The following is a 23,798-nucleotide window of genomic DNA, read 5'->3' on the forward strand; positions in this document are numbered from 1 at the left end:
ATTGAAACCTTCGGCAAATATCCTTTACTAAGATTCCGGTACTAATGTTCCCTTACTGAAACCTTCAGTGCCGATGAAACTTTCGGGCCTACAGTTCTTACACTCAGACTTTTGTACCAAGCATTCCTTAATGGAGACCTTTGTACGGTACGGTGTTCTTTGGTACTACTCTTCTCGTACTGATATCTTCAGCACTAATATTCTCTCAATGAGCCACCGTGATGCAATGGTTAGCATGCCCGCCTTGCATACACAAGGTCGTGGGTTCGATTCTTGCTTCGTCCAAAAAGTTTTCCAGCGGTGGATTATCCCACCTCAGTAATGCTGGTGACATTTCTGAGGGTTTCAAAGCTTCTCTAAGTGGTTTCACTGCAATGTGGAACGCCGTTTGGACTCGGCTATAAAAATGAGGTCCCTTGTCATTGAGCTTAGCATGGAATCGGGTAGCACTCAGTGATAAGAGAGAAGTTCGCCAATGTGGTATCACAATGGACTGAATAGTCTGAGCCTGATACATCGGGCTGCCACCTAACCTAACCTAACCTATTCTCTCAATGAGACATAGGTCTAAGGCAAAGACATTCGGTGCTAATGTTCCATACTGAAACGTTCAGTTCTAATATTCTCTAAATGAGACCTCCGGCTCTTATACCTTATTGAGACTTCGGTACTACTGTTCCCTCAGCACTGAAACTTTCGGAACTACAATTCCTACGCTGAGATTTTCGTAGCAACTGTTCCTTAATTGAGACCGTCGAACCTATAGTTCCCTCACTGACACCTTCAAACCTACAGTTACCATATTGAAATCTTTGGTGCTAATGTTCCGTATTGAAATCTCAATGAGATCTTCGGCAATTATCCTTTACTAAGATTTCGGTACTAATGATCCCTTACTGAAACCTTAAGCGCCAATGAAAACTTCGGGCCTACAGTTCTTACACTGAGACCTTCGTACCAAGCGTTCCCTAATGGAGACCTTTGGATCTATAGCTCCCTTATTGGGATCTTATGTGCTTATGTTCCGTACAGAAACTTTCGGTTCTAATACCTTTGGATCTATAGATCCCTTATTGAGATCTTATGTGCTTATGTTCCGTACAGAAACCTTCGGTTCTAATATTCTCTCAATGAGACCTTCGGCAATTATCTTTTACTAAGATTTCGGTACTAATGTTCCCTTACTGAAACCTTTAGTACCGATGAATCTTTCGGGCTTACAGTTCTTACACTCAGACTTTCGTACCAAGCGTACCTTAATGGAGACCTTTGGATCTGTAGTTCCCTTATTAAGATCCTTGTGCTAATGTGCCGTACTGAAACCTTCGGTTCTATTATTCCCTCAATTAGACCTTCGGCCTTTATCTCTTATTGAGACTTCGGTTCTTCAGTTCCCTTACTGAAATCTTTAGGGATAATGAATTCTTCGGACCTACAGCTCTTATACTGAGACCTTCGAACCAAAATTTCCTTAATTGAGACTTTCGGACCAATATTTCCCTCACGGAGATCTCCAGCCCAACAGCTCCATTATTGAGATTTTCGCTGCAAATATTCCGTACTGCAACCTGATAATATTCTCTTAATGAGAGCTTCGGGTCTGCACTGAAAATATCGCAGTTCCCACATAAATTAGCTAACAATTTTAGTGCTCCAGAAACAATCTTAGACCTAGAATTCCAAATGTGATTTTTTGGTGTAAAATTTCCCATACAATTTTCATTCCACCTCAAGGTACTCTGGTGAATAGCAAACGCTTGCTTCCTTATGACTGGCAATGCTAGAATTTATGAGTTTCTAAAGGCTTATCAAGAACATTTTTGATTATAAATTTATTAGGTGTTTAAGGTATGACATGTTCATAAATAATGAACCCAACTCGATATTGCCAATCGCTTACTTTAATGTTCTCCATGTGTCTGATGACATGCCATTATTGGTTTAAAATTTCCTTTTGAATGTGCCATTATTATACTGGGAAAGCGTAAAAGCTTATGATATTTAAGGAATTAGATGCAAAAGAATTTTAGTAATAGGCAAAAGTGACTGTCAAAACAAGCGAAATTTTTAGGATCCACAAAACGGTGGGTGTAATATAGTCGGTCCTGCCCAGTTTTAGATATTTTAATTAAAATATCTATGAACGTTTGTCCAATAGTTAGTATCAAGTCCTCCTTACAAAAAATTGGGAAATTGACAGAATATTACTTATACTCTATGGTTACCGGCTGTTGCCACCTTTCCCCACTATTTTTATACCCTCCACCATAGGATGGGGGGTATATTAACTTTGTCATTCCGTTTGTAACACATCGAAATATTGCTCTAAGACCCCATAAAGTATATATATTCTGGGTCGTGGTGAAATTCTGAGTCGATCTGAGCATTTCAGTCCGTCTGTTGAAATCACGCTAACTACCGAACGAAATAAGCTATCGACTTGAAACTTGGCACAAGTAGTTGTTATTGATGTAGGTCGGATGGTATTGCAAATGGGCCATATCGGTTCACTTTTACGTAAAGCCCCCATATAAACGGACCCCCAGATTTGGCTTGCGGAGCCTCTAAGTAAAGTATATTTCATCCGATCCGGCTGAAATTTTGTACATGGGGTTAGCATATGGTCTTTAACAAACGTGCAAAAATTGGTCCTCATCGGTTTATGATTATATGTAGCCCCAATATAAACCGATCCCCAGATTTGGCTTGCGGACCTCTAAGAGAAGCAAATTTCAAGCTATCGACTTGAAACTTGGCATAAGTAGTTGTTATTGATGTAGGTCGGATGGTATCGCAAATGGGCCATATCGGTTCACTTTTACGTATAGCCCCCATATAAACGGAACCCCAGATTTGGCTTGCGGAGCCTCTAAGAGAAGCATATTTCGATTCCGCTGTAATTTGGAACATGGTGTTGGTATATAGTCTCTACCAACCATGCAAAAATTGGTCCACATCGGTTCATAATTATATATAGCCCCCATATAAACCGATCCCCAGATTTGACTTGCGGGGCCTCTAAGAGAAGCAAATTTCATCAGATCCGGTTGAAATTTGGTACATTTCGCTAGTGTATGGCCGATAACAACCATGCCAAAATTGGTCCGTATCGATCTATATTATATGTAGCCCCCAAATAAACCGATCTCCAATCACAGAAAAATCGCGATTGCCACTTGAGCCAAAAATAATCTACCAAAATTTTATTGCCATAAAGGGTGATACGGTCAAAATTTGGTCAAGGGAAAACGCGTGTAAATCGGTGAAATCGTTTATTTAAAAAATCAAATTAAATTTCTTTTTCAAGTTCAATTAGTATAAAATTCAGGAAAAATACTCAGTTAGGCTTTCGCTTTTCCAAATCCGAATTGCCGGGCCTCACGCTTGACACCTGCCATCAGATTTGGTACAGCCACCTTGTCCACCTTCTTCGCCGCAGAAAGCCAGTTTGCCTTGAACTGCTGCTCCTCCTTAGCAGTTTTTTTTTTTGTCTTCTTTAGGTTCCGCTTGACAATAGCCCAGTATTTCTCAATTGGGCGGAGCTCTGGCGTGTTGGGAGGGTTCTTGTCCTTGGGAACCACCTGCACATTGTTGGCGGTGTACCACTCCATGGCCTTTTTACCGTAATGGCAAGATGCCAAATCCTGCCAAAACAGTACGGAACAACCGTGTTTCTTCAGGAAAGGCAGCAGACGTTTATTCAAACACTCTTTCACGTAAATTTCTTGGTTGACAGTCCCAGAAGCTATGAAAATGCTGCTTTTCAAGCCACAGGTACAGATGGCTTGCCAAACCAGATATTTCTTTGCGAACTTTGACAGTTTTATGTGCTTGAAAATATCTGCTACCTTTCCCCTTCCTTTTACGTATGATGGGTTCAATCACAGTTACATTTAAATGCCTAAAAATTTGTCATCTTTGGATTATGATCTCTCACTAATGCTGGCGACATTTCTGAGTTTTTCTAAGTGAAACGTCATCTGGACATAGTTACGAAAACATCTCTTTCACGCACACAATTTGTTTGTTAGTTCAAATAGAATCTGAGTAATTTACTTTAGAATACGCGACTGCCCACTATGTCCTCTCTAACCAATACTGAAATACAATTTCGATTGGTGTCCATCATTCTTTTTTAATTTCGGTATTGAAATTATGTGTGCGTATTAAGCACTTCGTTTGGAACTATAGTTACCTTGCTGAGATCTTTGAGCATACAGTTCCCACACTTAGGCTATCGAGCCTACAGTTTTCACACTCACGGTGCGGACCTTCGGATCTCCACTTATGAGAGAGACCTTCGGTGCTTTACAGAGACTTCGTCGCTAACTGAGACGTTCTGACCTATAGTCCCCTTACTAAGACCTTTGGATCTAAAATTCCCTCACTGAGACCATCGGTACTACTGTTAAATGAGATCTTCGAGCTCATAGTTAACACACTGATACATTAAGTTCCAATATTCTCGTAATGACGTAGATATCTAACCCTTGGACAATCGGCGCTATTGTCCCCTTCAATTTTTTTCTCTAAATAAGAACTTCGGCCCAAGAATTCTCATGCAGAGACCTTCGAACCTACAGTTCCTTGAAGCAGTCCTTCTGGTCTGCATATCCCTCTTTAAGACCTTCGGACCTTATTGAGACTTCACAACTAACATACTGTTCCCTTTACTGCCTTTAGTGCCAATGAATCCTTCGGATCTATAGTTCTCAAACGGAGACATTCGTACCGTACTGTTCTCTTTGGTACCACTGTTATCTTACTAAGCTCTTCAGTGCTAATATTCTCCCAATGGGAACTGCGAGTCTTCAATTCAGACTCGGACACCATCGGTATTACTCTTCACTTACTGAGACCCTCTGTGCTTATTTTCTCTCAATGCGAGAGAGAGAGGTCTAACGCAGCATCCTTCGGACCTAATGTTCCATACTGAAACCGAAGGTCCAATATTTTCTCAATGAGACCTTCGGTCCTACAGTTCCTTTACTGAGACTTAGGTATTACTATTCTCTTACTGAAGCCTTCAGTGTCAATGAATTGTTCAGGCCTACAGTTCTCAAATGGAGATCCTTGTGCCGTACGGTGTTCTTTGGTACTACTCTTCTCTTACTGAGATCTTCAGTGCTAATATTCTCTCAATGAGAGATAGGTCTAACGCTGAGACATTCGGTGCTAATGTTCCATACTGAAATGTTCAGTTCTAATATTCTCTCAATGAGACCTCCGGCTCTTATCCCTTATTGAGACTTCGGTACTACTGTCCCTCTGCACTGAAACCTACGGAACTACATTTCCTACACTGAGATTTTCGTAGCAACTGTTCCTTACTTGGGGCCGTCGAACCTATAGTTCCCTCACTGCCACCTTCAAACCTACAGTTACCTTATTGAAATCTTTGGTGCTTATGTTCCGTACAGAAACCTTCGGTTCTAATATTCTCTCAATGAGACCTTCGGCAATCATCCTTTACTAAGATTTCGGTACTAATGTTCCCTTACTGAAACCTTCAGTGCCGATGAAACTTTCGGGCCTACACTTCTTACACTCGGACTTTTGTACCAAGCATTCCTTAATGGAGACCTTTGTACCGTACGGTGTTCTTTGGTACTACTCTTCTCGTACTGAGATCTTCAGTGCTAATATTCTCTCAATGAAAGATAGGTCTAACGCAAAGACATTCGGTGCTAATGTTCCATACTGAAACGTTCAGTTCTAATATTCTCTCAATGAGACCTCCGGCTCTTATCCTTTATTGAGACTTCGGTACTACTGTTCCCTCAGCACTGAAACCTTCAGAACTACAATTCCTACACTGAGATTTTCGTAGCAACTGTTCCTTAATTGAGACCGTCGAACCTATAGTTCCCTCACTGACACCTTCAAACCTACAGTTACCTTATTGAAATCTTTGGTGCTAATGTTCCGTATTGAAACCTTCGGCAAATATCCTTTACTAAGATTCCGGTACTAATGTTCCCTTACTGAAACCTTCAGTGCCGATGAAACTTTCGGGCCTACAGTTCTTACACTCAGACTTTTGTACCAAGCATTCCTTAATGGAGACCTTTGTACCGTACGGTGTTCTCGTACTGATATCTTCAGCGCTAATATTCTCTCAATGAGCCACCGTGATGCAATGGTTAGCATGCCCGCCTTGCATACACAAGGTCGTGGGTTCGATTCTTGCTTCGACCAAAAAGTTTTCCAGCGGTAGATTATCCCACCTCAGTAATGCTGGTGACATTTCTGAGGGTTTCAAAGCTTCTCTAAGTGGTTTCACTGCAGTGTGGAACGCCGTTCGGACTCGGCTATAAAAATGAGGTCCCTTGTCATTGAGCTTAGCATGGAATCGGGTAGCACTCAGTGATAAGAGAGAAGTTCGCCAATGTGGTATCACAATGGACTGAATAGTCTAAGTGAGCCTGATACATCGGGCTGCCACCTAACCTAACCTAACCTATTCTCTCAATGAGAGATAGGTCTAACGCAAAGACATTCGGTGCTAATGTTCCATACTGAAACGTTCAGTTCTAATATTCTCTAAATGAGACCTCCGGCTCTTATACCTTATTGAGACTTCGGTGCTACTATTCCCTCAGCACTGAAACCTTCGGAACTACAATTCCTACACTGACATTTTCGTAGCAACTGTTCCTTAATTGAGACCGTCGAATCTATAGTTCCCTCACTGACACCTTCAAACCTACAGTTACCTTATTGAAATCTGTGGTGCTAATGTTCCGTATTGAAAACTTCGATTTTAATATTCTCTCAATGAGATCTTCGGCAATTATCCTTTACTAAGATTTCGGTACTAATTATCCCTTACTGAAACCTTAAGCGCCAATGACAACTTCGGGCCTACAGTTCTTACACTGAGACCTTCGTACCAAGCGTTCCCTAATGGAGACCTTTGGATCTATAGCTCCCTTATTGAGATCTTATGTGCTTATGTTCCGTATAGAAACCTTCGGTTCTTTTATTCTCTCAATGAGACCTTCGGTAATTATCCTTTACAAAGATTTTGGTAGTAATGTTCCCTTACTGAAACCTTAAGCGCCAATGAAACTTTCGGGCCTACAGTTCTTACACTGAGACCTTCGTACCAAGCGTTCCCTAATGGAGACCTTTGGATCTATAGCTCCCTTATTGAGATCTTATGTGCTTATGTTCCGTACAGAAACCTTCGGTTCTAATATTCTCTCAATGAGACCTTCGGCAATTATCTTTTACTAAGATTTCGGTACTAATGTTCCCTTACTGAAACCTTTAGTACCGATGAATCTTTCGGGCTTACAGTTCTTACACTCAGACTTTCGTACCAAGCGTACCTTAATGGAGACCTTTGGATCTGTAGTTCCCTTATTAATATCCTTGTGCTAATGTGCCGTACTGAAACCTTCGGTTCTATTATTCCCTCAATTAGACCTTCGGCCTTTATCTCTTATTGAGACTTCGGTTCTTCAGTTCCCTTACTGAAATCTTTAGGGATAATGGAACCTTCGGACCTACAGCTCTTATACTGAGACCTTCGAACCAAAATTTCCTTAATTGAGACCTTCGGACCAATATTTCCCTCACGGAGATCTCCAGCCCAACAGCTCCATTATTGAGATTTTCGCTGCAAATATTCCGTACTGCAACCTGATAATATTCTCTTAATGAGAGCTTCGGGCCTGCACTGAAAATATCGCAGTTCCCACATAAATTAGCTAACAATTTTAGTGCTCCAGAAACAATCTTAGACCTAGAATTCCAAATGTGATTTTTTGGTGTAAAATTTCCCATACAATTTTCATTCCACCTCAAGGTACTCTGGTGAATAGCAAACGCTTGCTTCCTTATGGCTGGCAATGCTAGAATTTATGAGTTTCTAAAGGCTTATCAAGAACATTTTTGATTATAAATTTATTAGGTGTTTAAGGTATGACATGTTCATAAATAATGAACCCAACTCGATATTGCCAATCGATTACTTTAATGTTCTCCATGTGTCTGATGACATGCCATTATTGGTTTAAAATTTCCTTTTGAATGTGCCTTTATTATACTGGGAAAGCGTAAAAGCTTATGATATTTAAGGAATTAGATGCAAAAGAATTTTAGTAATAGGCAAAAGTGACTGTCAAAACAAGCGAAATTTGTAGGACGCAATTGGGCCCACAAAATGGTGCTGGGTGTAATATAACATAGTCGGTCCTGACCAGTTTTAGATATTTTAATTAAAATATCTATGAAAATTTGTCCAATAGTTAGTACCAAGTCCTCCTTACAAAAACTTGGGAAATTGAGAGAATATTACGTATACTCTATGGTTACCGGCTGTTGTCACCTTTCCCCACTATTTTTATACCCTCCACCATAGGATGGTGGGTATATTAACTTTGTTATTCCGTTTGCAACACATCGAAATATTGCTCTAAGACCCCATAAAGTACATATATATATACTCTGGGTCGTGGTGAAATTCTGAGCCGATCTAAGCACGTCCGTCCGTCTGTTGAAATCACGCTTACTTCCGAACGAAACAAGCTATCGACTTGAAACTTGGCATAAGTAGTTGCTATTGATGTAAAATTTATGAAGCATTTCACAGTTGGAGAGGAATATATTGCAAAATTTTCCAAAACATCAAGAATTCTACCAATCTACCAAACAGTAAAAAAATCTGCCATTTTTAGTAGACTCGTGTTCATAATTGTATGTACAATTTAGAAAATGATGTTAAGAAGTTTTTAGATACCTTGCCATCGGCCGCAACCCAAGTAATTTAATTGTGGATGACCGTCTTTAGTAGAAGTTTCTACGCAATCCGTGGTGGAGGGTATATAAGATTCCGTCTGGCCGAACTAACGGCCGTATATACTTGGTATTTTTCCAATATTTGAAATTGCATCAAAAAATGACTCATGTCCACTACCCTAGGATTATATCCAATTAAGTAAATAAATAATTTTAATTAAACAAATTTCTTATCACTTTCATTGCAGCGATAAACTAACTTTAATAATTTGGTAAGTATTACACTGAAATAAATACATGCGTTTTTTAGACGGCTTTGTTTCTATTGTTAAAACTTGTAATATTATTTCAATTTTATTTTATTTTATTTTATTTTTTGTATTCCGCGCTCACTTATTTAAACTGTCACTAAGTACCATTGTCTAAATCGGCATGTCATTGAACATTAATTTCATTTGAAAGATATTTGAAAAACATTCCAACATACCAATATTCGATGATACGACATTGAGTAGGCTGAGTTGAAAGAATAGCAACAACACCACAAGCTTATCTTAACCCTCAAATTCACTTATCTTAAGCAAATACACTTCAAATGTTTCCCCCTTTGTGTCAGCGTCAGCCCAAAGCCTTCCCCTAAAAACGACAAACTTCAAAAGGAATTGCGTCCCCACTTTTGGAAAAATACAAAAGTGCCATAACAATGTAGCTAACTAAAGTGACACCTATTCGCTGTAAAAATATTTATCAATTTTCGAAGAAATAACGCAAAAATGCTGAAGCACATTCTATGGGTAATCAAATGTCAATGAAAGAAAGGTAATCCCTGGTTGCAATCATCATCACCATCTTTGCCAGTGTTAGAATTTATACCTTCGTCCTCAATGCCTTCCTTTTTTCGCTAACACCTAGCCACGTAATATGAAATCAGCTATTGCCAAGGAAAACAACAATCTCCCTCCCCCTCCCTCCGCTACTCTCCCTATACAGAAGAAAACAAAAATGTCACAACTACCAACGTTCAATAATCGAATACCTTGCAATAACAATAAAGCAATGAACGTAAGGAAGATTTCCCTTTATTTCCTTCTCCCACCCCCTCCGAAGAATTTTATGTGGGCGTTGTTGTTTTTAATAAAAATAACAACAATAACAAACAAAAAGTGTCAGCGACAATTTATTTCGGTTACGATGACTTTTTTTTTTTGGTTTTTTTTGGGTCCTTCAATTCTAGGGAAAAATTCCATTGTGACATAGAAACACTTTTTGGATATCAAAACAATAACAAAACAGTAACAATAATAACAACGATGGTTCCCAATCTCTCTCACTCTCTTTGTCATAAATACACAAATCAGTGGTGCCAACTGTTTTGGGCTGAAAATCATCAATTTTAAAAATATTTTTCGTCAAAATCGTCAATTCATCCCAAAGAATTCGTCAAAAAATCGTCACTCATACAACAGTTGAAAAAAAGATTTAGGAACAAAATAAAAGTTTTATTCAAACATCTGAGGCATCCATATATTGTATACACAACATGAATAATACCGTTTAAATCTCTAAGTAAGTCATATAGTTTCCAGTTTTTTAAACGACGATAAATTGAAATAAATTTTTAATTAATTTAAATTAATATATCTGATTGTGACCACATGTACTACATTGTTTAACAAATTTTCTTGACAGAAAAATTTACTATTCTCCAAGCGAATTTAAATCCTTATTACTTGCTCATGTATAATTTTTATAACGTCCACCATAGGATGGGGGGTATATAACCTTTGTCGTTCCGTTTGTAACACATCGAAATATTGCTCTAAGACCCCATAAAGTATATACACAGTCTTACACAAGTTTACATACGGTTTAAGAAATTGTATTTTCTTTAATTAATAAAATATAATAAAATATGCATATATATGCTTCAGATTTTGTAAATTAATTTGAAAAACAAAGTATTTGTCAATTGTCAAGAAGATTTTTTTAGTCTGGATTATAAACAACAACAAGAAACATGTTTAGTTATAAGGTAAAAACCTCAAGGGTACGTAAATTTATGTGAGACTGTGTATATTCTGGGTCGTGGTGAAATTCTGAGTCGATCTGAGCATGTCCGTCCGTCCGTCCGTCCGTCCGTCCGTCCGTCCGTCTGTTGAAATCACGCTAACTTCCGAATGAAACAAGCTATCGACTTGAAACTTGGCACAAGTAGTTGTTATTGATGTAGGTCGGATGGTATTGCAAATGGGCCATATCGGTCCACTTTTACGTATAGCCCCCATATAAACCGATCCCCCGATTTGGCTTGCGAGGCCTCTAAGAGAAGCAAATTTTATCCGATCCGGCTGAAATTTGGTACATGGTGTAAGTATATGGTCTCTAACAACCATGCAAAAATTGGTCCACATCGGTCCATAATTATATATAGCCCCCATATAAACCGATCCCCCGATTTGGCTTGCGAGGCCTCTAAGAGAAGCAAATTTCATGCGATCCGGCTGAAATTTGGTACATGGTGTTAGTATATGGTCTCTAACAACCATGCAAAAATTGGTCCACATCGGTCCATAATTATATATAGCCCCCATATAAACCGATCACCAGATTTGACCTCCGGAGCCTCTTCGAAGACCAAAATTCATCTGATTTAGTTGAAATTCGGTACGTGGTGTTAATATATGGCCTCAAACGCCCATGCATAAATTGGTCGAAATCGGTCCATAATTATATAAAATTTTGCTCAAATGTTTTTTTTTTTAACAAAAAAAATTGTCTACATTTCTTATTTATTATATTCTTTTTTTGAGGAAATTTTGTGAATTTTTTGTTAAAATTTTTCATATAAAGGAAATTTTGTAAAAATTTCTTATCTATTGGATATTTTGTGAAAATTTCTTTTTTGGAGACATTTGGTCATAGTTTCTTATATATGGTGAAAATTTGTCAAAATGTTTTTATCTTAAGTAATTTTTATTAAAATTTCTCAATTTTTGTTTCAAATTTTGTCAAAATTTCCCACCTATAGGAAATTTTGTCAAAATTCTCTTCTATAGAAAATTTTATATTTGTAGTAAATTTTGTCACAATTTCTATATTTACCAAATTTTGTAAAAATGTCTTATCTATAGAGAAACAGGCATATATCTGTTTATTTTGGGTTCACATTCAGTTCCCTACGTCCTGCCCACTTATACCTCATCAATTAGGTGCGGTCCAAGGCCGTAGCCAGGATTTTAATTCGCAGGGGGTTCAACTAAAAAAAAAAAATATTCATATAATCTCATGTGTAGAAAATTTTATTTATGCATAGGTATGTATACAATATTTATACCCTGCGCCACACTGTGGAACAGGGTATTATAAGTTAGTGCATATGTTTGCAACACCCAGAAGGAGACGAGATAGACACATGGTGTCTTTGGCAAAAATGCTCAGGGTGGGCTCCTGAGTCGATATAGCCATGTCCGTCTGTCCGTGAACACATTTTTGTAATCAAAGTCTAGGTCGCAGTTTTAGTCCAATCGACTTCAAATTTGGCACAAGTATGTGTTTTGGCTCAGAATAGATACCTATTGATTTTGGAAGAAATCGGTTTAGATTTAGATATAGCTCCCATATATATCTTTCGCTCGATATGGACTAATACAGTCCCAGAAGCCTGAGTTTTACTCCAATTTGGTTGAAATTTTGCACTACGAGTTCAACTAGCAGTGTAGTCTAGTGTGCCAAATTTTATTGAAATCGGTTCAGATTTAGATATATCTCCCATATATATCGTTCGCCCGATTTACACTCATATGACCACAGAGGCCAACTTTTTGCTCCGATTTAGTTGAAATTTTGCACAGGGAGTAGAATTAGCATTGTAGCTATGCGTGCCAAATTTGGTTGAAATCGGTTCAGATTTAGATATAGCTCCCATATATATGTTTTTCTGATTTCGACAAAAATTGACATTTTCCTTGTAAAATCGCCACAGCTTAGTCGAAAAATTGTAAAAATGACTCTAATTTTCCTAAACTTCTAATACATATATATCGAGCGATAAATCATAAATAAACTTTTTCGAAGTTTCCTTAAAATTGCTTCAAATTTAAACGTTTCCCATATTTTTTTTACTAACATTGTGTTCCACCCTAGTGCATTAGCCGACCTACATTTTGAGTCTATAGATTTTGTTGAAGTCTATCAAATTCTGTCCAGATCGAGTGATATTTAAATTTATGTATTTGGGACAAACCTTTATATATAGCCCCCAACACATTTGACGGATGTGATATGGTATCGAAAATTTAGATCTAAAAAGTGGTGCAGGGTATAATATAGTCGACCCCACCCGACTTTAGACTTTCCTTACTTGTTTTATAATATTAAATTGAGCCGGCGGGCTTTTTGGGCAGCAAATAAATCAATGACTTCTTCAGTCGCCAATGATTTAGTACCTTTTGTGTAGACATTTTTGAGTCGATATCAGATTTATGCTACAATAGCTTTGACAAAATATTTTAATATTTTGAGAAAGTCTTTATCAACCTTATTTGCTAATAGTCTTTTACAAATATGGCAAACCAGACATGTTCATGTGGGAAGAAAATCTTGATTTTGTAAAAGACATAGTCAAAAACAGGATTTTATTGAACTTCAAGAATGTTTTAGTCGAAAAAAGAATGCCATTCTATACTGTCGATTTTTTATTTTGGTAGAAAATGTTGTCAAAATTTTATTTCTATATAGAATTTTTGCAAAATTTTATTTTTATAGAAAATTTTGTCAAAATTTTATTTCAATTGAAAATTTTGTAAAAATTTAATTTATATAGGATATTTTTGCAAAATTTTATTTCTATAGAAAAAATTTTGCAACATTTTTTTTCTACAGATTTTTTTTGCAAAATTTTATTTCTATAGAAAATTTTTTCAAAATTTTATTTTCTTTAAAATTTAGTCTCTTGACAATAATCTTCCAGTGAAATTTTTGTTGAAATTTAGCAAAAAGTACCTTTCCGCTCAAAAAATACCTTTTTTGTACTTTCTTAAAATTGTATTTTCCATCCCTGAGTAACTGGCAAAGTGACCAAAATTGTTAAAAGAATATGCACGTTTGGAAATATCTCTTTATTGCACTCTCCAAGTGCTTCCATCGCTGAATTAGGCAGGTTCTTTTCGCAGGTTTTGCGCCATTTCATTTACACATGTGTGTTTGGCTGTTTCGTTGTTGTTGCTATGGCCAAACAAAGCGAGTCATGTTCACAAAAAGAACAACAAACACACATAAAAAGCAGAAATACATTCTCCAAAAATGAAATTTGTGGTGCGAGAAGAAAAACAATTTGTTTTTTTTTCGACCGTCGTTTGACGGGCTTTTCAACTAGTATTCTATGATTTGTGCAAGTTTTATAGGTAAGCGTTTTTCAAAATAAAACCTCCAGCTTTTCTTCAACATCTTCGATAAGATTTTTCTATGCAGCTAAAAATATATATTTATTTATATAAAAATATTCATTCATTTCGGGGGGGTTTGATCCCCCTCATCCCCCCCCCTGAATACGGCCTTGGTGCGGTCTGTCTGTATCGAAAACTGTTAGAATCCCTAAGGTTTAGTAGGAATATTTGAAAGTAGTCGCAATTCATTTATTATGTTAAGAGTGTCATATGGGAAGAGTGCATAATATCTGTCTTCCTTTTCTCAGTCTTCTCTGTCCTCTATTTAATGTAACACTTTAATTTCACCTCTCTGTCCAATGTTACTCTTAAAACCTTATTCGTAGATGATGCTATCTTATATGTACATCATCCACAGCACTCACTCTGCCTTTTTTAAGGCGTATTGGGATCCGGTTTAAGATTTAAGAGTACTAATTCAAAATATTCCAAATTAATTTATTAAGAGAGTCTTATGGGAAGACAGTCTAATAATTTCTTAATGCAAAAGGTGCCAAAACCTTACATACAATAAAAATTCGTTGCGCTTTTAAATGCACAGAAAAAAAACTGGAAAATCCTATTTCAATTAACAAAGGCCAAAGCCAATTACGTGAGGATTTTATTGATTTTGTTGCATGCCTCCTTGACAATGGCAGTTACAATTTGCTTTGACAATATTCTTGTTGACGAAAATGGATGCCAGTGCGTGTGTAGTGTACACGCACTGGCATCCATGTCAGTTGATATGTTTGAGGGAAATTATTTTTATTGTATTGCTGTTCGGGTTTGCTTTGATGGTGAATGAATTGTTCTTGTCGAACAATTCTCACTTGTTTTGGTTGTTTTTATGACAAAAGTTAAACCAATCTCGCTTGTTTCTCGAGTTGACTAAAGGAATCCAATTTAGGTGAGGAGAGGCAACACTTTACTCCTAACGTAACAATATACACACACAAGCATCCAATTAACTCGAGTGCGTGATGTTATCTCAAGAGAAGCATTATAAAGAAGAGAAGCATTATGTTCTTATTCATCAATAGATGCTGGTGATACACTGACAAAGAAATTCTAAATTGGCCTATGTTTGCCTCATTCACGAAATTTCCATGCGAATTATTATCAACCAATTACCAAGGCATTACCTGCATAATACAGGTGGTCAACTGTTTATGAGAGGCGAACGGGAACAGTGTACGTGAATTTTAATCATTCTTTGAAAGTGATACTAACTACAGGCTGGAGTCTCAATGACTGCAGTGGAGAAGGAAGTTTCAGTATTTAAATTTAAGACCAATGTCTCCGTGATAGAACTACAGATTGTACTCATATTGAACTCTCAGTAAATGGATTGTCAATCAAAGTCCCAGAGATTATTCCACGTTGGCTGATGCCACGCAGAGAAGGAATATGATCACCTCAAACATGTTTCAAGAGCAAAATGTTACTTTTGTCTGGTGACCATGTAACATGTTTGTCACTAAAATGTTATTTTCTCGTCAAATATAACCTGCTTGCCGCAATCAGATACATGATTTCCGAGAAAATAACATGGTTGCGAAAACCATGTTACATGGTCTTCACCCAAAAATAACATTTTGCTCTTAAAACATGTTTGAGGTGATCATATTCCTTCTCTGGGTGTGGCATTAAGCTGACAATCAAAGTCTCAGCTCGGTTGCATCAGAGATAGAAGCCATAGAAATAGAACTAAAACAAGTAAGGAAAATTGGGCGGGCCGACTATATTATACCTTGCACCACTTTGTAGGACCACATTTTTGATACCATATAAAATCGGTCAAATGTGCTGGGTGCTATATATAAACGTTTTTGTTCTCCTATCCCTACATTTAGGTTAGGTTAGGTTATGTGGCAGCCCGATGTATCAGGCTCACTTAGACTATTCAGTCCATTGTGATACCACAGTGGTGAACTTCTCTCTTATCACTGAGTGCTGCCCGATTCCATGTTAAGCTCAATGACAAGGGACCTCCTTTTTATAGCCGAGTCCGAACGGCGTTCCACATTCCAGTGAAACCACTTAGAGAAGCTTTGAAACCCTCAGAAATGTCACCAGCATTACTGAGGTGGGATAATCCACCGCTGAAAAACTTTTTGGTGTTCGGTCGTAGCAGGAATCGAACCCACGACCTTGTGTATGCAAGGCGGGCATGCTAACCATTGCACCACGGTGGCTCCCATCCCTACATTTAATTCTGACTCGATCTGGACAAAATTTGTTAGACTTCTAAAAAAAACTGTAGACTTCAAAATTCGGCTAATCCCCCGGTGTGGAACACAATGTTAGTAACAAACAAGTAAGGCAAGTCTAAAGTCGGGCGGGGCCGACTATATTATACCCTGCACCACTTTGTAGATCTAAATTTTCGATACCATACCACATCCGTCAAATGTGTTGGGCGCTATGTTATATAAAGGTTTGTCCCAAATACATAGATTTAAATATCACTCAATCTGGACAGAATTTGATAGACTTTTACAAAATCTATAGACTCAAAATTTAAGTTGGCTAATGCACTAGGGCGGAACATAATGTTAGTAAACAAATATGGGACACATTTAAATCTGAAGCAATCTTAAGGAAACTTCGCAAACGTTTATTTATGATTTATCGCTCGATATGTATGTATTAGAAGTTTAGGAAAATTAGAGTCATTTTTACAACTTTTCGACTAAGCCGTGGCGATTTTACAAGGAAAATGTTGGTATTTTGACAATTTGTGTCGAAACATATATATGGGAGAACCCTATTGATTTTGGAAGAAATCGGTTCAGATTTAGATATAGCTCCCATATATATATTTCGCCCGATATGGACTTATATGGCTCCAGAAGCCAGAGTTTTACCCTAATTTGCTTAAAATTTTGCACAAGAAGAACAATTAGTACTATAGTCAAGTGTGCCAAATTTTATTGAAATCGGTTCAGATTTAGATATAGCTCCCATATATATCTATCGCCCGATATGGACTAATACGGTCCCAGAAGCCAGAGATTTACCCCAATTTGGTTGAAATTTTGCACAGGGAGTACAATTAGTAGTGTAGTCAAGTGTGCCAAATTTTATTGAAATCGGCTCAGATTTAGATATAGCTCCCATATATAGCATTCGCCCGATTTACACTCATATGACCACAGAGGCCAATTTCTAACTCCGATTTAGTTGAAATTTTGCACAGGGAGTAGAATTTGCATTGTTGCTATGCGTGCCAAATTTGGTTGAAATCGGTTCAGATTTAGATATAGCTCCCATATATAGCATTCGCCCGATTTACACTCATACGACTACAAAGTGGTGCAGGATATAATATAGTCGGCCCCGCCCGACTTTAGACTTTCCTTACTTGTTATACCCTGCGCCACACTGTGGAACAGGGTATTATAAGTTAGTGCATATGTTTGTAACACCCAGAAGGAGACGAGATAGACACATGGTGTCTTTGGAAATAATGCTCAGGGTGGGTCCCTGAGTCGATATAACCATGTCCGTCTGTCCGTCCGTCCGTCCGTCTGTCTGTGAACACATTTTTGTGATCAAAGTCTAGGTCGCAATTTAAGTCCAATCGCCTTCAAATTTGGCACATGTTCCTAAATTGGGTCAGAATAGAACCCTATTGATTTTGGAAGAAATCGGTTCAGATTTAGATATAGCTCCCATATATATCTTTCGCCCGATATGCACTAACATGGACCCAGCAGCCAGAGTTTTATACGGATTTGCTTGAAATTTTGTACAAACATAACACTTAGTCGTATAGTCAAGTTTGCAAAATTTGATTGAAATCGGTTCAGATTTATATATAGCTCCCATATATATCTTTCGCCAGATATGGACTAATATGGCCCTAAAAGCCAGAGGTTTGGCCCAATTTGGTTGAAATTTTGCACGGGGAGTAAATTTAGCATTGTAGCTATGCGTGCCAAATTTGGTTGAAATCGATTCAGATTTAGATATAGCTCCCATATATATCTTTCGCCCGATATGGACTTATATGGACCCAGAAGCCAGAGTTTTATACCGATTAGCTTGAAATTTTGCACAAGAAGTACAATTGGTAGTATAGTCAAGTGTGCCAAATTTGATTGAAATCGGTTAAGATTTAGATATAGCTTCCATATATATTTTTCGCCCGATAAGGAGTTATATGGCTCCAGAAGCCAGAGTTTTGGCCCAATTTGGTTGAAATTTTGCACTAGGAGTACAATTATTAATATAGTCATGTGTGCCAAATTTGATTGAAATCGGTTTAGATTTAGATATAGCTCCCATATATATGTTTTTCTGATTTCGACACAAATGGTCAAAATACCAACATTTTCCTTGTAAAATCGCCACTGCTTAGTCGAAAAATTGTAAAAATGACTCTAATTTTCCTAAACTTTTAATACATATATGTCGAGCGATAAATCATAAATAAACTTTTGCGAAGTTTCCTTAAAATTGCTTCAGATTTAAATGTTTCCCATATTTTTTTACTAACATTTTGTTCCACCCTAGTGCATTAGCCGACTTAAATTTTGAGTCTATAGATTTTGTAGAAATCTATCAAATTCTGTCCAAATCGAGTGATATTTAAATGTATGTATTTGGGACAAACCTTTATATATAGCACCCAACACATTTGACGGATATGATATGGTATCGAAAATTCAGATCCACAAAGTGGTGCAGGGTATAATATAGTCGGCCCCGTCCGACTTAAGACTTTCCTTACTTGTTTTTAATATATTTTCTGCATGTAATACAACAACGAAAAACTTTATAGAAATAAAATTTTGACAGAATTTTCTATAGAAATAAACATTTGACACATATTTTTTCTCGTATAAAAAAATTTTAACAAAATTTTCTATAGAAATAAAATTTTCGACAAAATTTTCTATAGAAATACAATTTTGATCAAATTTTCTATAGAAATAAAATTTTAAGTTCCAGATTTTATTTCTATTAAAAATTTAATCTAAATTTTATTTTTGTAGAAAAGTTTTTCTAGATTTTATTTCTATTAAAAATTTAGTCTAAATTTTATTTCTATAGAAAATTTTGTTAAAATTTATTTCTATAGAAAATTTTGTCAAAATTTATATCTATTAAAAATGTTGTTAAAATTCTATTTCTATAGAGAATTTTGGCTAGATTTTATTTCTATAGAAATTTTTGTCAAAATTTTATTTATATAGAAAATTTTGTTAAAATTCTATTTCTATAGAGAATTGTTAAAAATCTATTTCTATAGAGAATTTGGTCTAGATTTTATTTCTGTAGAAATTTTTGTCAAAATTTTATTTAAATAGAAATTTTTATCAAAATTTATTTATATAGAAAATTTTGTCAAAATTCTATTTCTATAGAGTATTTTGTCTAAATTTTATTTCTATAGAAATTTTTGTCAAAATTTTATTTATATAGAAAATTTTGTCTAGATTTTATTTTTATAGAAATTTTTGTCAAAATTTTATTTATATAGAAAATTTTGTTAAAATTCTATTTCTATAGAGAATTTTGTTAAAATTCTATTTCTATAGAGAATTTTGTCTAGATTTTATTTCTATATAAATTTTTGTCATTATTTTATTTATATAGAAATTTTTGTTAAAATTCTATTTCTATAGAGAATTTTGTTAAATTTCTATTTCTATAGAGAATTTGGTCTAGATTTTATTTCTATAGAAATTTTTGTCAAAATTTTATTTATATAGAAAATTTTATCAAAATTTATTTCCAGAGAAAATTTTGTCAAAATTTTATTTCTATAGAGAATTTGGTCTAGATTTTGATTTCTATAGAAAATTTTGTCAAAATTTATATCTATAGAAAATTTTGTTAAAATTCTATTTCTATAGAGAATTTTGTCTAGATTTTATTTCTATAGAAATTTTTGTCAAAATTTTATTTATATAGAAAATTTTGTTAAAATTCTATTTCTATAGAGAATTGTTTAAAATCTATTTCTATAGAGAATTTGGTCTAGATTTTATTTCTATAGAAATTTTTGTCAAAATTTTATTTGTATATAAAATTTTATCAAAATTTATTTATATAGAAAATTTTGTCAAAATTCTATTTCTATAGAGAATTTGGTCTAGATTTTATTTCTACAGAAATTTTTATCAAAATTTTATTTATATAGAAAATTTTATCAAAATTTATTTCCAGAGAAAATTTTGTCAAAATTCTATTTCTATAGAGAATTTGGTCTAGGTTTTATTTCTATAGAGAATTTTGTTAAAATTCTATTTCTATAGAGAATTTTGTCTAGATTTTATTTCTATATACATTTTTGTCATTATTTTATTTATATAGAAATTTTTGTTAAAATTCTATTTCTATAGAGAATTTTGTTAAATTTCTATTTCTATAGAGAATTTGGTCTAGATTTTATTCCTATAGAAATTTTTGTCAAAATTTTATTTATATAGAAAATTTTATCAAAATTTATTTCCAGAGAAAATTTTGTCAAAATTCTATTTCTATAGAGAATTTGGTCTAGATTTTATTTTTATAGAAAATTTTGTCAAAATTTATATCTATAGAAAATTTTGTCAAAATTTATATCAATAGAAAATTTTGTTAAAATTCTATTTCTATAGAGAATTTGGTCTAGATTTTATTTCTATAGAAATTTTTGTCAAAATTTTATTTATATAGAAAATTTTATCAAAATTTATATCTATAGAAAATTTTTTCAAAATTTATATCTATAGAAAATTTTTTCAAAATTCTATTTCTATAGAGAATTTTGTCTAGATTTTATTTCTATAGAAATTTTTGTCAAAATTTTATTTATATAGAAAATTTTGTTAAAATTATATTTCTATAGAGAATTTTGTTAAAATTCTATTTCTATAGAGAATTTTGTCTAGATTTTATTTCTATAGAAATTTTTGTCAAAATTTTAGTTATATAGAAATTTTTGTTAAAATTCTATTTCTATAGAGAATTTTGTTAAAGTTCTATTTCTATAGAGAATTTTGTCTAGATTTTATTTCTATAGAAATTTTTGTTAAAATTTTATTTATATAGAAAATTTTATCAAAATTCCATTTCTATAGAATATTTTGTCCAAAATGTTGTTTCTATAGAATAGTTTGTCAAAATTTTATTTCTATAGAAAATTTTGTCGAAATATTTTATTTCTATGGTATGTTTTTTTTTTTTCAAAATTGTATTTCTATAGACAATTTTGTCACAATATTATTACTATAGATTTTTTTTTTTAAATTTTAGGTTAAGTTAGGTTAGGTGGAAGCCCGACGTATCAGGCTCACTTAGGCTATTCAGTCCATTGTGGTACCATATTGGTGAACTTCTCTCTTATCACTGATTGCGTTCGAGTCCGAACGGCGTTTCACATTGCAGTGAAACCACTTAGAGAAGCTTTGAAACCCTCAAAAATGTCACCAGCATTACTGAGGTGGGATAATCCACCGCTGAAAAACTTTTTGGTGTTCGGTCGAAGCAGGAATCGAACCCACGACCTTGTGTATGCAAGGCTGGCATGCTAACCATGACACCTCGGTGGCTTTTATATCTATAGACAATTTTGTCACAATTTTACTTCTATAAAACATTTAGTCTTAATTTTATTTCTTTAGAAAATATTGTTAAAATTTTGTTTTTATAGACAATTTAGTCAAAATTTTATATCTATAGAAAGTTTTGTAAAATTTTTTTTCTATAAAACATTTAGTCTTAATTTTATTTCTTTAGAAAATATTGTTAAAATTTGGTTTTTATAGACAATTTTGTCAAAATTTTATTTCTATAAAAAATTTTGTCAAAATTTTATTTCTATAGAAAATTTTGTCAAAATGTCATTTATATAGAAAATTGTGTAAAAATTTTATTTCTATAGAAAAAATTTTCAAAATTTTATTTCTATAAAAAATTTGGTCTAAATTTTATTTCCATAGAAAATTTTGTCAAAATTTTATTTTTACAGAAGATTTTGTCAAAATTTTATTTCTATAGAAGATTTTGTCAAAATTTTATTTTTATCTATTATTTTCACAAAGTGAAGTAGCTTATGTTTGCTGAAAATTTCGATTGTGACCAATAAAGTGTAAATCCATGTAAAACAGGGAGCTGATAACAATATTATTACCGACATTTCTGTATTTACAAAAAGCGTGAAAGCAAGCGTATGCCAACATACACGAATATAAACTGCAAGATATCAACCAAGCATATACATTCATGATGGCAAAGGCCTGTCTTTAGGCCTTCTTAACCATACTCAAACAAAGCAAAGCCCCGAATTGCTTAAAATAAAATTATTTAAAGAAAACAACCCGTATTCAAATAAACATTTGATATAGGTTAGGTGGCAGCCCGATATATCAGGCCCACTTAGACTATTCAGTCCATTGTGATACCATATTGGTGAACTTCTCTTATACATTTAATATACATATATTAACTACGAGTATAACTATAGATATTCACTATCAGATTTTCCATGCTCTGTATTTTTTATTTTTATTATTTTTAAATTTAATTTTTTTTAATATATAAACAAAAAGTTCGCGAACATACCTAATATTAAGTAGCGAAAAGAAACTTCTGACAATGTCACATAACAGGGGCAATGTCATATAAATAGGTTTCCTTATGGCCATAACCATGCCTGACTCCAAGATATTCTCTACAATTATTGCCTCTGGAAACAAGTGTTTAGAAAGAAATGTTGAACAATCTATGCTCACACAAAGGCACACACACACAAAATATTTCATTTGAATGCGTATCAAACAACGCGAGAGAAAATTCATTGAGAAGGATGAATATCGGCATTGTTGTATTGTACGAAGGCCTCACCTACACTCGCTCAATCTCACCGTCATTCATGCAAACAAAATAAATTCTTCCAGCATTCGTTTTGAGACTTGGGCAATCTAATGTCTGATGTATCCTGAATCCAAAAAAAAAAAAAACAACGACATACAAATCAAAAGAAAGACAGCAGGAAAAGCGAAAAAGAATATTGCAAAAAAAAACTGGTTGTAGCATTGACATTTCTGGTGTAAAATGAAATAACAACGACAATGTTGCTCACTCAATATTTTCAGCTACATTAAACAAAATCTACATTGTGTGTCTTGCAATATGCGACACAAGGATATTTTCTATAAATTTTTAGCTGTAGGAAATTTTGTCACATTTTTTTTAAGGCAATATTTTTTAAAAATTTTAACAAAACTCTTTATCTCTAGGAGATTTTGTCGAATTTTCGTAACTACAGGAAGTTCTGACAAAATTGTTTATACATTTTTTTTTAATTTCCTATCTATAGGATTTTTTATACCCTTCACCACTACTGTGGTACAGGGTATAATAAGTTTGTGCATTTGTATGTAACGCCAAGAAGGAGTAATCATAGACCAACCTTTTAGTATACGGATCGGCTTAGAATTAAATTCTGAGTCGATTTAGCGATGTCCGTCTGTCTGTCTGTCTGTCTGTCCGTCTGTCTGTCTGTCTGTCTGTCTGTCTGTCTGTCTGTCTGTCTGTCTGTCTGTCTGTCTGTCCGTCTGTCTGTTGATGTATTTTTGTGTGCAAAGTACAGCTCGCAGTTTTAGTCCGATTGTCCTAAAATTTGGTATAGGG

General features: G+C 34.6%; 1 protein-coding gene across 1 annotated transcript in view; it reads left to right on the forward strand.

Moving 5' to 3' along the window:
- LOC142236924 (uncharacterized) overlaps nucleotides 1-23,798 on the forward strand; it is a 329,520-nt gene that overhangs the window by 67,718 nt on the left and 238,004 nt on the right. The window contains exon 2 of the mRNA XM_075308213.1: nucleotides 8,994-9,017. The gene's annotated coding sequence lies outside the window, so the exon portion shown is untranslated. The remainder of the gene's footprint in view (nucleotides 1-8,993; nucleotides 9,018-23,798) is intronic.

The sequence above is a fragment of the Haematobia irritans genome, chromosome 4 (genome assembly GCF_050003625.1).
Source record: "Haematobia irritans isolate KBUSLIRL chromosome 4, ASM5000362v1, whole genome shotgun sequence".
Classification (NCBI taxonomy): Eukaryota; Metazoa; Arthropoda; class Insecta; order Diptera; family Muscidae; genus Haematobia; species Haematobia irritans.